Source organism: Onychostoma macrolepis, chromosome 09 (genome assembly GCF_012432095.1).
Source record: "Onychostoma macrolepis isolate SWU-2019 chromosome 09, ASM1243209v1, whole genome shotgun sequence".
Taxonomy (NCBI): Eukaryota; Metazoa; Chordata; class Actinopteri; order Cypriniformes; family Cyprinidae; genus Onychostoma; species Onychostoma macrolepis.
The window spans coordinates 7,322,257-7,334,457 of NC_081163.1; the positions used below are offsets into that span (position 1 = coordinate 7,322,257).

Below are 12,201 nucleotides of genomic sequence, written 5' to 3' on the forward strand. Positions count from 1 at the left end.
GTCATTGTATGGACAATAAAACGTGTTCCAAACATTTCAAAGAAGTTAAGTCATACAGGTTTTGAATGACAAGAGGTTGAGTAAATAGTGAGAGAATTTTCATTTTGGGGTAAACTATCCCTTTAATGTAATCACATTTAAAAGCAATAAGCTTTACTCTGACTTTCCCACAGTAAAGGAGGTATAACATGCTCTGTTTTGCTTTAGCAAGCACTACCCTAGGGGCTAAAAGCTTTTGAGACCATGTAAACTAGTTCTCACTTTCCTGAAATGTCTCACCTGTCAGGATCACCGTCATCGAAAACTGTGAGTGATGTGTCTTAGGCTAGCTCTGAAGACATATATACAGAATATACTAAAAGTTAATTAGGGCTGGACCAGAATATTCGATTATTTGAATATTCGTTCGGTGGGTTGGCATTCGATTTTCAATTTTGAGATTCGAATATTCTTTTTTTTTTTTTTTTTGAACACCTGGCATCCCCCGCGAAACAGTTCTCATTCATGCTTGAATATGAATTGCCCATGAGTGAACGCCATGAACGTCATGATTCAGTTCATCTGAAAGAAAAGACAAAAATGCCGAAGACCTCCTGAGGACAAGACAAAGGCAGTGTGCCAAAAGAGTTCTGTAAATAGTACTCCTATAGTATATTGTTGGTGTAAAAAAACAAGCTGCTTTTATTCTCCATGTTAATCAGTAATTTTACACACGATAAAAACATGCACTTAATTTGCTTGGAAATGTAATTAGTGATTGAAATTTTCATAAAAATGTAATTTTATTTAAACTGTTCATTAATTAAAATGTGTGATGGTGTTATTGAAAGTATGCTACAGTGATGATATGTGGATGTGGATGAACAGTTCTCGACATAATAAAAATGCAAACAGACAGACAGAGGCATTGCAAAATAATAGTACAATTTAAAATAACTGTTTTCTATATTAATATATTTTTAAACCTTTTTATTTTTTTTCTACATTTTAAGCATCATTACTCCAGTCTTCAGTGTCACATGATCCTTCAGAAATCATTCTAATATGCTGATTTGGTGCTTAATAAATAGGGCTGAAAGATTAATTGCATTTGCGATAATATCGCGATATGAAAAAACACGATTTTTCAACCGCAGAGACTGCGATTACACAACAGTAAAGAGGTGTGTTTGACTTTAAGATCGATCGGTGTATGACATCAAAGTACGGCGAGAGAAAGCATAAGGAGACGTCCGCTCTCTTATAGCTCTCGCAGTACTTTGATGACACACACCGATTGGTCTAGCAGCGCTGCTTCAAGTCGATCACATCTAAGCAGTCTTCAAAGGAAGCATCAAGTTGGCACGCTACAGTGTTGCCAAGTCCACGGTTTGCCTCCAAAAACATGATAATTAGCCCCTGAAATGCGAATCTTACCAGGGGAACCCCCCTCGAAACGCAATTGGGCTAGTTTTGAGTAGCAATTGGTTTTGTTTTGAAAACCTGGCAACCTTTACACGCTATACGTGCAGCATTCAAATATGAATAGCAAAATTAACCAAAAATTGACACACTCATGGACGTATCCATTTTTTTGCTTTCTAGAATGAGAATATTACTCTTTCTACATTTGACTAGAATTAGCAAGTAGTAAATCATGACTCATGACCTATCAGCCATTAAACAAAAACACTGTCAAAACGTCAGTTTCAATAAATCCAAAAAGAAAAGAATTCTGTGCTTGTAGTCATACCATTTGGGTTTATGAAGTATTTAACAAACCCTCATCTTACTAACAATTATTGAGTGAGTGATGTAAACTGTACAACACAACAGTGTCATTTCCCTTTCTCTTGAGGTTTCAATAAGCCGGGTCTGTTTCAGGCCCCTAGATGAATTCATTTCCTGTGGACAAAGCCCCCGATAGCATGAGACAGACAGCTGCTGAAATGCACCAGAAAACTTTCTAACCTGCTTCGGCCTATGTTACAGACTTCCTCAGGGGCGCGGGAAGTGGGGGTGCTGAGGGTGCTGCAGCACCCCCTGTTTTTTTCTGTGGGCAACTGTTTAATTGTTGGGAGTGTCTATTTAAGTGCAAATAGCCATGTTGTTGGAAAAGGTTATTTACACTAACTCCACCCACAAACGTATGATTGGGATAGTCAAATTTGCAAAAGACGGTAATCAATTGTCGAATTCAGTGGCGCAGAAGGTAAAGCGTGTGCTAACGTGCTTTTGACACGATCGACCGGGGTTCGAATCTGCCTTTTGGCGAACTTTTTTTCTCCCTTTTTAAATTTCAAATCACTTCAGAAAAGCAGTTATTTTTTAATAAAAATGAAGGAAATAATCAAAAAGTTGAACATAAAGTATCGGGTAGGGTAGGTGTAGGGAGAGCTTTTGTCCCAATAAGGTGGCATCCATTTAATAATTTGAAATAAACTTAAAAATTACACTCAATAAGTTATTGCATACTATTTTATAATGTATTACAATGCAGAGGTGCAGATAATTGCCACTATTTGCAATAAGTAATGTTTTTCTCTAATAATGTTTTGCCACAATTAATCATACCCTTTTATTCAATATTTGCAGTAAGTAATTAGCAGGATCCTGCTATTTTAACATAGAATAAATATAATCTAAAGCTATTTGCACTGTGTAAATAGCATATCACTAAAGAATACTGCTATTTTCACTTAGTGTAAATAGCCTCTATCACCTCCCCACACACACACCTCCCCCGCGTACAGCACCCCCAACCTAAAACACCTTCCGCGCCCCTGGACTTCCTTCTTCATCATGTAACAATAACACAGCATCAGCAGTCAGTCCATAACGACAGTTTTGCATGTTTAATATGGGAATATTGCAACTGATGGCTTAGAAAATTGTTCCTTGGATCTGAAACAGCAGGCATTAAGCCAAACTAATCTAGATGGCATCTAGACCTGTGAAGGAAATGCAATATATAGTTGCAGTGACTTTTTCAAAAGCATCAATGGAAATGGTTCACTTTAATATAATCTAACTTCCCATTGTAAATAACAGTACTTTGCTAAGGAAACAGAGCCGCACCTTTTGTTTAGTTAGCGTGACACATTTTCCATGAAAAGCAACTCGAGACCTGTTAACACAAAAACTCGGCTTACTTTTCCAACCACTAATGCTGATTTCTCTTGTTAAAGAGATAGTTCACTCAAATGGAAATTTTACTGATTGCAATGCAGTGAGTTTGAATCACACAACCACGAATGAGATTTCAGAGCTCTTCCAATCAATGACGGCTTAAATTTCAGTCTATCCCTATAACTGTAAATCTACAGAGGTGAGTAAATGATTTTCATATTTGGATCTTTTTGGATGAACTTTTCCTTTAAGAATGTGTTTACATGGTCTCTCCCTGCGACAGGAATGCAGTAAATCATGCGACAACACGGATTCACCCGTGTTATCTCTGCAAATACACAGCAGTATCTCTCGTTTGCTCAAACACACTCTTTTTTTACACACACACACGCACGCACACGAACGCGCACACACACACACACACACACACACACACACGTCAGCTGTGTTTACACCTGACCAATGTTATCTGAAGACACCCAGAAGACAGCACTCCTGCTTTTATGTTTGCATAGAACAGAGCTGCCCTACTTTTAATATTCACATAAAACAGTGGAAAAGTCACGAACATGGGAGAGTGGAATGAACTTTTAAGGAGACTTGAGAGCCACTAGACTAAACTAGGAAATCCTGACAATGGTTAAGAGCACTAAAGCTTCAGATTTAAAAGAAAAAAAAAAAAAAAAAAATTGACTACTGTCAGTGAAGTGGTCCTTGAATGAGTATCTAAATAAATAAATAAATATAAATAGATAGATAAAAATAAATCTGAACCATTCAATGTTTTGGGGTCAGTAAAAATGTACATTTTTTAAATAAGTCTTTGTCCACCAAGGCTGTGTTTATTTGTCAAAAATACAGTAAAAATGGTAATATTGTTGAATATTAATACAATTTAAAATAACTGTTTTATATAATATATGCTAAAATGTAATTGATTCCTGTGATTACAAAGCAGAATTTTCAGCCTCATTACTCCAGTCTTCAGTGTTCATTCAGAATTCATTCTAATATTCTGAGTTTCTGCTAACATTTCTTATTATTATCAATGTTGAAAACATTTGTGCTGTGTTATATTTGTGTGAAAACCATAATACAAATATTTTCAGGATGCTTTGATGAATAGGAAGCCCAAAAAGAACAGCATTTATTTGAAATAAAAATTTTGTGTAACAGAATAAACATTTTTACTGTCACTTTTGATTAATTTAATGCATCACTGCTGAATAAAAGTATTGATATTGATACACATATATAATAACTAATGGTAACTGATAGGAAGCACCAACATTTAATTAATCTATCTATATAATTAATCTATAACATAAATTAATAAAGTGACTGACTAATAAAAATAAATAACTTATCCAAAACAATTAATGATCAACTTTAGTTGTCTCACTTAATTAACAAAACTGACAGTTATATGCCAGTCTACCAAAATGTTGGATCCACCTTCCAGCAACATGGTGAAAGTAAGGCTATTTTGATTCAATAATGTATTTACAAACTTATACATTATAAACTGTTCTAGATGTGAAGTGGTCTGCAAGTTTTGTTTTACTGTTCAGTTGGTCCACCTTCAGAAAAAGTTTGAGAATCACTAATCCACAAAACTACTTCTTTTAACAACACAAAGCATCAAATGAAATACAATTTCCAGAAAAAAAATGATGTCATCTGGGATGGTCAACATAACAATTATATAACAATAATACAAGCATAAAGCATAACACTTCAGGTGAGAGCTTTGGGTGGCCCTTAATGAGTTCATACTTTCTTCTAGCCTGATTAGTAATGGATCAAGAATGCAATGAGAGAGATATCATCATCTTTGAAAAGCATGTCATTATCATTCCTATAAACATCACAAAAGCTCAACCAAATCGAGAATATCTAATGAGGCTATAAACTCTACAGTTGGTCGCTTTCCAAATATAAGCGGGCAGGAGGGTGAAGCAGGTGAAGCAGGTGACACGGACATCACTATCATATCAATGATCATCAGTGTCAACCAAAGGATACATTCAAGAAAACAAAAGGGGGGAAAAAATCATTGTAACGTCATCCGATTAGTTGCAAAACCGTTCCCCCGAACCTAAAAGCCCATTCATTACAGCGCAAAAGTTCCCTCCACTTTGCTTTTCCAAATTATGATTACTAATATACCGTTTCATTCACACGCGCATGCAAAACAACTCCATTAGTCTCTGTAAATACACTTTAGAAATGAACGCGAGCGTGCTGATACGCCATATTACGCATTAAACTAGCAAGAGCACTTAAATGTCTGTGTTTCAGTGAGCATCTGCGCGTCAAACAACTTCAATCCAGCAGCAAATACAGGAGAGCGCGCAAGATTAAAAATAAACACTAGAGAAAGCAACTGTACCAGCCATAAAATAGTAGAAAAACACATCTTACCATCTCAACGGGACGTGATGATGATCGCACGCTGATAGATAGAAAGTATCTAGTGCGCTGAATCATCTGCCAAAACTATTCCAAAACTTCAAGTTCAATGCTTCCGCTTCCGGAAAAAAGAGTGAAAAGTAACAACATGGGCGAGACAGAGCCCAAAAATACGCCTGGCCTGAAACCTGCTGGAAGAAGATATGCAGTGCACCATTCCTACCTAATCCAAAACTGAGCTGTCACACTTGACATTTGCAATGTGAATCTGCGTAGTAGGCTACACTGGGGGGAAAAAAATGGCGTACAAACAATTTTCACTCAGAAAGTTTTAGTAAATTTTACAATTTATTACAAAAAAACAGCAGACAATTCACTGAAACAGTATTTTCTTGTAAAACATACTCTGATAATCTTTGTTTTATTTACATTATTTATACTACTATTTAAACCATTATTTAGACTACATTACAAATAGACAGACAGATGGATAAAGTGTCTTCTTTGTTAATGTATACATTACACTATGTACTGTTTTGTTTAATTTCTTTTTCTGAGCAAAAATAATGACTATCATATGTTTTTACCATGATTTACAGATGTTTTACTCATTTGTCAGCAAGATGTTTTTAATATATTTTAAAATGTAATAAATTTAGTATTGTCTCTTTTTCTTTTATATATTTTAATAAGTACAGGTAAGAATAAGTATGTTGTTTCATTATTTTTATAAACATGTTATGCTGAACGACAATGGAACATTATCTGCTTCACCAGCATATAATATGCTTTCTTTGTAGTCACTTTCACATTCATATCATATGTATGCCTACTGTATCTATCTATCTATCTATCTATCTATCTATCTATCTATCTATCTATCTATCTATCTATCTATCTATCTATCTATCTATCACACACGCACGCACGCACGCACGCACACACACACACACATATATATATATATACAATGCCCTCCAAAAGTATTGGAACAGTGAAGACAAAATTCTTCTGTTGGCTGTGGAGTCAAGACATTTGCAAATATGATGAAAAGATGAATATGAGACAAAACTACAGGATGTCACATTTTATTATTAGCCGTTTCAACACATAGGCCTACATGTTTTACCAAATAAAAAGAACAGCACTTTTAGAGTTCATCCCACTCATTGATGTGAGCATAAGTATTGGGACAGTTGAACATAAGGCAGATATAAAAGATTAAAAGCTATTATTTAGTCGCAGATCCCTTGCATGTAATCAAAGCAGTGAGTCTGTGACCCATAGACATCAGCAGACTCTTGGTCTCATCCTTTGAAATACTTTTCCCAGCCTTTAATGCTGCCAATTCCAATTGTTGCTTGTTTGGGGAGTTTCTGCCTTTACTCTCCTCTTCTTCCTACCTGGTCTCATCGCATTTACATACCTGGGTACACTTTTTAGCGTGACATGAAATATGTACCAATAAGTACATATCACTGCAGTTTCCAAAATAAATGAACACTTTCACACAAAATTATGTGATTATATTCCAATACTTATATGCTCACATCAGATAGAGTGATGAAACTCAAAAAGTGCTGAACTTCTTAGCTGGTAAAACATCTATGTGTTGAATCACCCAATAATAAAATGTGACATTTTGTAGTTTTGTCTCATATTCATTTTTTAATCATATTTGTAAATATCTTGAATCCACAGCCAACAGAGCAATTTTGTCTTTACTGTTCCAATACTTTTGGAGGGCATATATATGTGAAAGTGTCACCTGAGCACTCTGCAAGATTAAAATTAGACTCTCCTAGTAAATACATCCACGGATATTGATGCTTTGAATTTACAACATTGTTTACAACAATGTAAGTACAACATTCATTTTCAGATTATTTTTTAAGTCTGGCTGTTCGGTTATTGATTTTTTAACATGATACCTTTAAGGATAAATAAAGTAAAGATATTTTTATGAGAAAGTGCATGAAACCTTTAATGTCATACAGCAAAAAAACAGATGTCTGTGAATCTACTGATCAGCTAAAAAGGAAGTTACATCACTGAGCAAGGCGGGGAAGTGGTTAACCAACCAATCCATCTGTGATGAAGCACCTGTGATAGACATCTAACCATGAGACTATGAAACCACAGTTTATCTTATTCACTACCCTGCATGATGGTCAATGTATAAAATCTACTGCTGAAAAGGAGGCAGCTGATTTACAACACCCCTCAAGCTGTTGTAAGAGCTATTCGTCAACAGAATAACACACTATGCTGTGTTTCCAGAAGGGAAGACATATATTAAAACATCTGTAATGTAGTTATTTCAGTCTGTGTTAAGTGCTTCAGAATAATTCACAAGAAACGATTATTAAAAAATAAGACTTTGCATATGTGATGCCTGTTTGTTCCAGCAAAATTGAAGTAATTGCTAATTCAATTGAATTGTATTGCCAACATTTCTCAGTGGAATCTTAATTACTGTTCTTTTGCCATAAAACAGATGGGAAGAGGTATTGTGTTCATGTTATTACCCAGTGGATGGTTACAACTTGATTTATGGACCACTGTCAGTATTTATGAAGCAATATATTTCTGAGGTGCACAACAATGGTTATCCCTTTGATATTATGAATCCTAAATGTTTCCAAATATGATATATGAGTAGAATATGTTATCTTCCCCCCTAAAAAAAATATACTAATATACTTTAGTTTTTACAGTGCTGGATAGATTTCATCTTAAATGCAAGGTAAAACACTACTCATGGAAAAGGCAGAATATGCTATAAAACTGCAGAACTGTATGTGTTTGCTAGAATTTTTGGACTGCCCAAATAATGCTGAAGACTTTTAACATTTTTGCTTGTGAGGTAAAAACACAGTAAGTATTTAACAGTAAAACTGGTGTTCAAGATTACTGAGGTAGGGGAGGCCAGGGCTAATTGTCACACATGGACTAGACCTATATTTTAATAACTTTAGCAAGGTTTTCAGTCAATAGCCAAATTTTGCAAATGTTTGTTTGCTCTAGCAGTGGACTGTTATGTTTCAAACACCTCAAACTCTTTTAAATTACAATCAACTAATTTCAATATCAGCATTTATAACAGCTGTTTCTTGTAATATAATATATACAGTGGTGGCCAAAATGATTAGAACACTAGTATTTTCACCAGCTAAAAAATGGTGTTAAGTCAGTTATTTCTATCTTTTTCTGTAGTGCGTCAGTAGGAAATATCAGTTTATATTTACAAACATTCATTTTGCCATTAATTGTAATAATCCAGTGAGATTTTTGTTTGCACAAGGAGTCTGACTACAGCCAGTGCTCCACGCAGAGATCTGATCTGATCATCATCAGTCTGTCTGGAATGACATGAAGAAACAGAACAAACTGAGACAGACTAAATCTAGAAGAACTGTGGCAACGTCTCCAAGATGCTTCAAGAAGCCTACCTGCAAAGCTCCCTGAAAAACTATATGAAAGTGCACCTAGGGCAAAAGCTGCTTTAAACGCACAGGATGGTCACACCAAATGTTGATTTAATTTAGTTAATAGAAGTTAATTGATAAAGAAAATCTATTTATGACATTATTCTTGACAGCATCCTCATTTTACAGCATTTTTACACAAGTGCCTAAAACTTTTAACCGTACTTTGCAGGTAGGCTTCTTGAAGAATCTTGGAGACGTTGCCATATATATATATATATATATATATATATATCATGAATTAGTGTATCAAATATTCCATTCTAATTTAATGTTCAGACATTTTGAAAAAGAGAATACACTCTAGGAAATGATTTTTCAAACTTATAAATAAAAATAAAAATAAAGATGAATCAAATAATTTATTTATTTATTTTTCAGGTTTATTTAACAGGGACAATACACACTAATAATACATAAATAAATGTACAGTGCACCAAAATTAGCCAAAGGGCTATTTTACATCTGCTGTCCCTGGACAGATCTTATTATGTCACACCTAAAAAATACAAAATAAAAAAATAGTAATTAGATTACGTTTTACAAGAAACCACTATTTCGGTCTATTTCAATTTTTCACATTTACTTCAGTGTGTTACTTGCCTTTTTTCAGTGTAGTTTCTCCATTTAATCAGAAGATGGCGCTCGTGACCATGATAAGACTCTTCAGAATCGTTGCTCGACTCTTCCGACCTCATACACAGGGTTCCTGTGAAATAAGGGTTTAAGTGAATAAACCAGCATATTAAACGTAAAATGCGTTGACTTATAAAGCATTTTAAATAATATAATATATTTACAGTAGCCTACACTTAAATATAATAAGGTGAAAGCCAACAGAGCTGTTTATTTCTTTTTACATAGGCTAATTTAATGCACTGGGAATTAATTTCATGCTTGCTAAATAAACATAGAATCAAAATAATTTCAAATTCGTAGAACTCTACTCTACTGTTTTATATAGCTATTATACACAATCACTTTAATACAACATTAACAAGCATTATTACATTAGAATGCCATACACAGATCATTATTTCAAAATTAATAGCCCATATTTGCATGTTATCATACATGATAGGCCTACTGATGTCTATATTAGGCTATATAGCATTAACGATTTGTTAAAGGAAATGATTTTACCCGTTTATTTTCTTGTTAAATGTGTGTGAATTGAAATGCTGTTGAAGCGAGCAGCAGACTGCCTCGAGAGGCCGCACTGGCCCCATATGCAGCAGGTGGCCTTACCTGCAACCCAACGAGCCCTTGAACTACAGAAACACTGAATCGACAGAGCTGCACAGATGGGTCACCAGCCAAAACGAGTGCCTCTGCATGATTTATTGCGCCAAAATACCACAGAACTAATCAGCGGACAAACTAATTAATACAAATATGCATTTTTGCATAAGTAATTAGAGCAACTCGCAATGAAATAAGAGATAGGGATTTATTCAGTCGGGAGAGCCATTCAAGCAGAGAGAGATTTGGTTTGGATCCACTGTTCCAGTCCGAGGAGAGGTCTGTTGGTTAAGCAGAGGGCGTTAAAGGTCTAATAATTCATAAATATCATTGGCTTGACCTCATATTGTGTTGTGTCGAGAGCGGAAGCTTAAAGGAAGCGTTAAAGTGCGCTTACGGGAAGCGACCTACTTCTGTTACTTTTGTATCGGTACTTAAAATGTATGTGTGTGTGTGTGTGTGTGTTTAATATAGCATAAGTAGCCTGTTTTTTTTTTCAAACACACAAAACCACAAAAGTTAGAATACAAGTTAGTTCGCGAACAAAATTCGCCTTTGCCGGTAACCGTAGCACGGTTCTCGGTTTTTGTATCAGACAAACAAACAAACAATAAATAAATAGTTGTTGTAGATTAGCACATCACAGATTCGACAAAAAATTTAATAAACAACTAAATGATAATAATAATAATAATACATTGAGATATGTGACAGCTGGCTAATTGTGCTAAGGGCGCCAAACGAACTAGAACTAGCCTATCGATACGATATTTTATGAAGTCGATCCCTCAAAGTCATTGAATAATGCCTAAAATAGGCTATATATAAATATAACCGCAAATAAATTATTTTATATATCCGTTTAAGCAATAATCTTAACTTTAGCCTTTTATTTATTCACCTCAGTATTAAGCCAGAGAAAATATCAGTCTGTGCAAAGCAATGACGACACACAGAGTCTGTATATTTTTATGCCTGTAATTTGTAATAACAGAAAGAGTGCCAATGTGTGGGATGCTGAAGAAACGAGGAATGCAAAAGCATGAACTAAATGCGACACAAGTGCACTGAGTTGCTGTCAGTGGTGCTGAAATCACTCTCCTCACATCTCTTGGTTTGCATGGCAACAGCGAGATATAGGGGCGAACAGACGGCTTCCTTTCGGACCTTTGACCGGCACAAACTTGTCGATTTTTATGAGAAAGATTAGCAGCACTCAGAGCCCATGAGTGTTCGTGGACACTTCACGGTTACCTGGTTATCAAATGTCTGAGGTAGGCCATTAACAGATGTCAGGAGAGATAAGCACAGATAAGCAAACAATGGAAATGAAATATTTTCCACGCATGAACAAACAGCATGGGAGGATAGAGACGAGATACTTAACTCAAGACTAGGAGAGAACAAAAATAATTGCATTGCCTCAACGAAACAAATGTAAAACCTGCAAAAGAAAAAAAAAAAAAAAATCTTTAATATGCTTTTATGAAGTTGGTAAATTCAAAGCTGAGCAAGCCTAAATTATACCCTCCTAATTTCTGAATAGTTCGGTGGTCTGATTTTAAGCTGCTTTTCTGAACTGATTTTAACGCGAAAATAAATCGCATATACAGTAGGTCAATATTTTAAAGACAATGCTCTCAAAACTAACAACTAAATACATTATTAATTGAGACATGATTAGATCATGCACCCACTTTTGCAGTGAAAAGGGTTTTGTTACTTGTCAGGTGTCTAAATAATTCCAGGGGAAAAAAAGAGTCTATTATATCTAATTTTCTCAAAGCACAAACGCTCCACTTGCTAAATGCCATTTTCTATAGTTATTCCCTCATTTATGTTCTTGCCTTTTCAACGGTCATCACGTTGGTCTATCTTTTTTTAGGGGGGTTGGAGGGGCAATGATATTAAATTGAATAGAAAACAGCAGATTTCGGACGTTGGATCAGGT

At 35.1% G+C, this 12,201-nt stretch overlaps 1 protein-coding gene across 1 annotated transcript in view; it reads right to left on the reverse strand.

Moving 5' to 3' along the window:
- The window catches only part of itprid2 (ITPR interacting domain containing 2), a 43,710-nt gene extending 38,027 nt beyond the window's left edge, over window positions 1-5,683 (reverse strand). The window contains exon 1 of the mRNA XM_058786482.1: window positions 5,533-5,683. The gene's annotated coding sequence lies outside the window, so the exon portion shown is untranslated. The remainder of the gene's footprint in view (window positions 1-5,532) is intronic.
- Window positions 5,684-12,201: the final 6,518 nt, after the last annotated feature.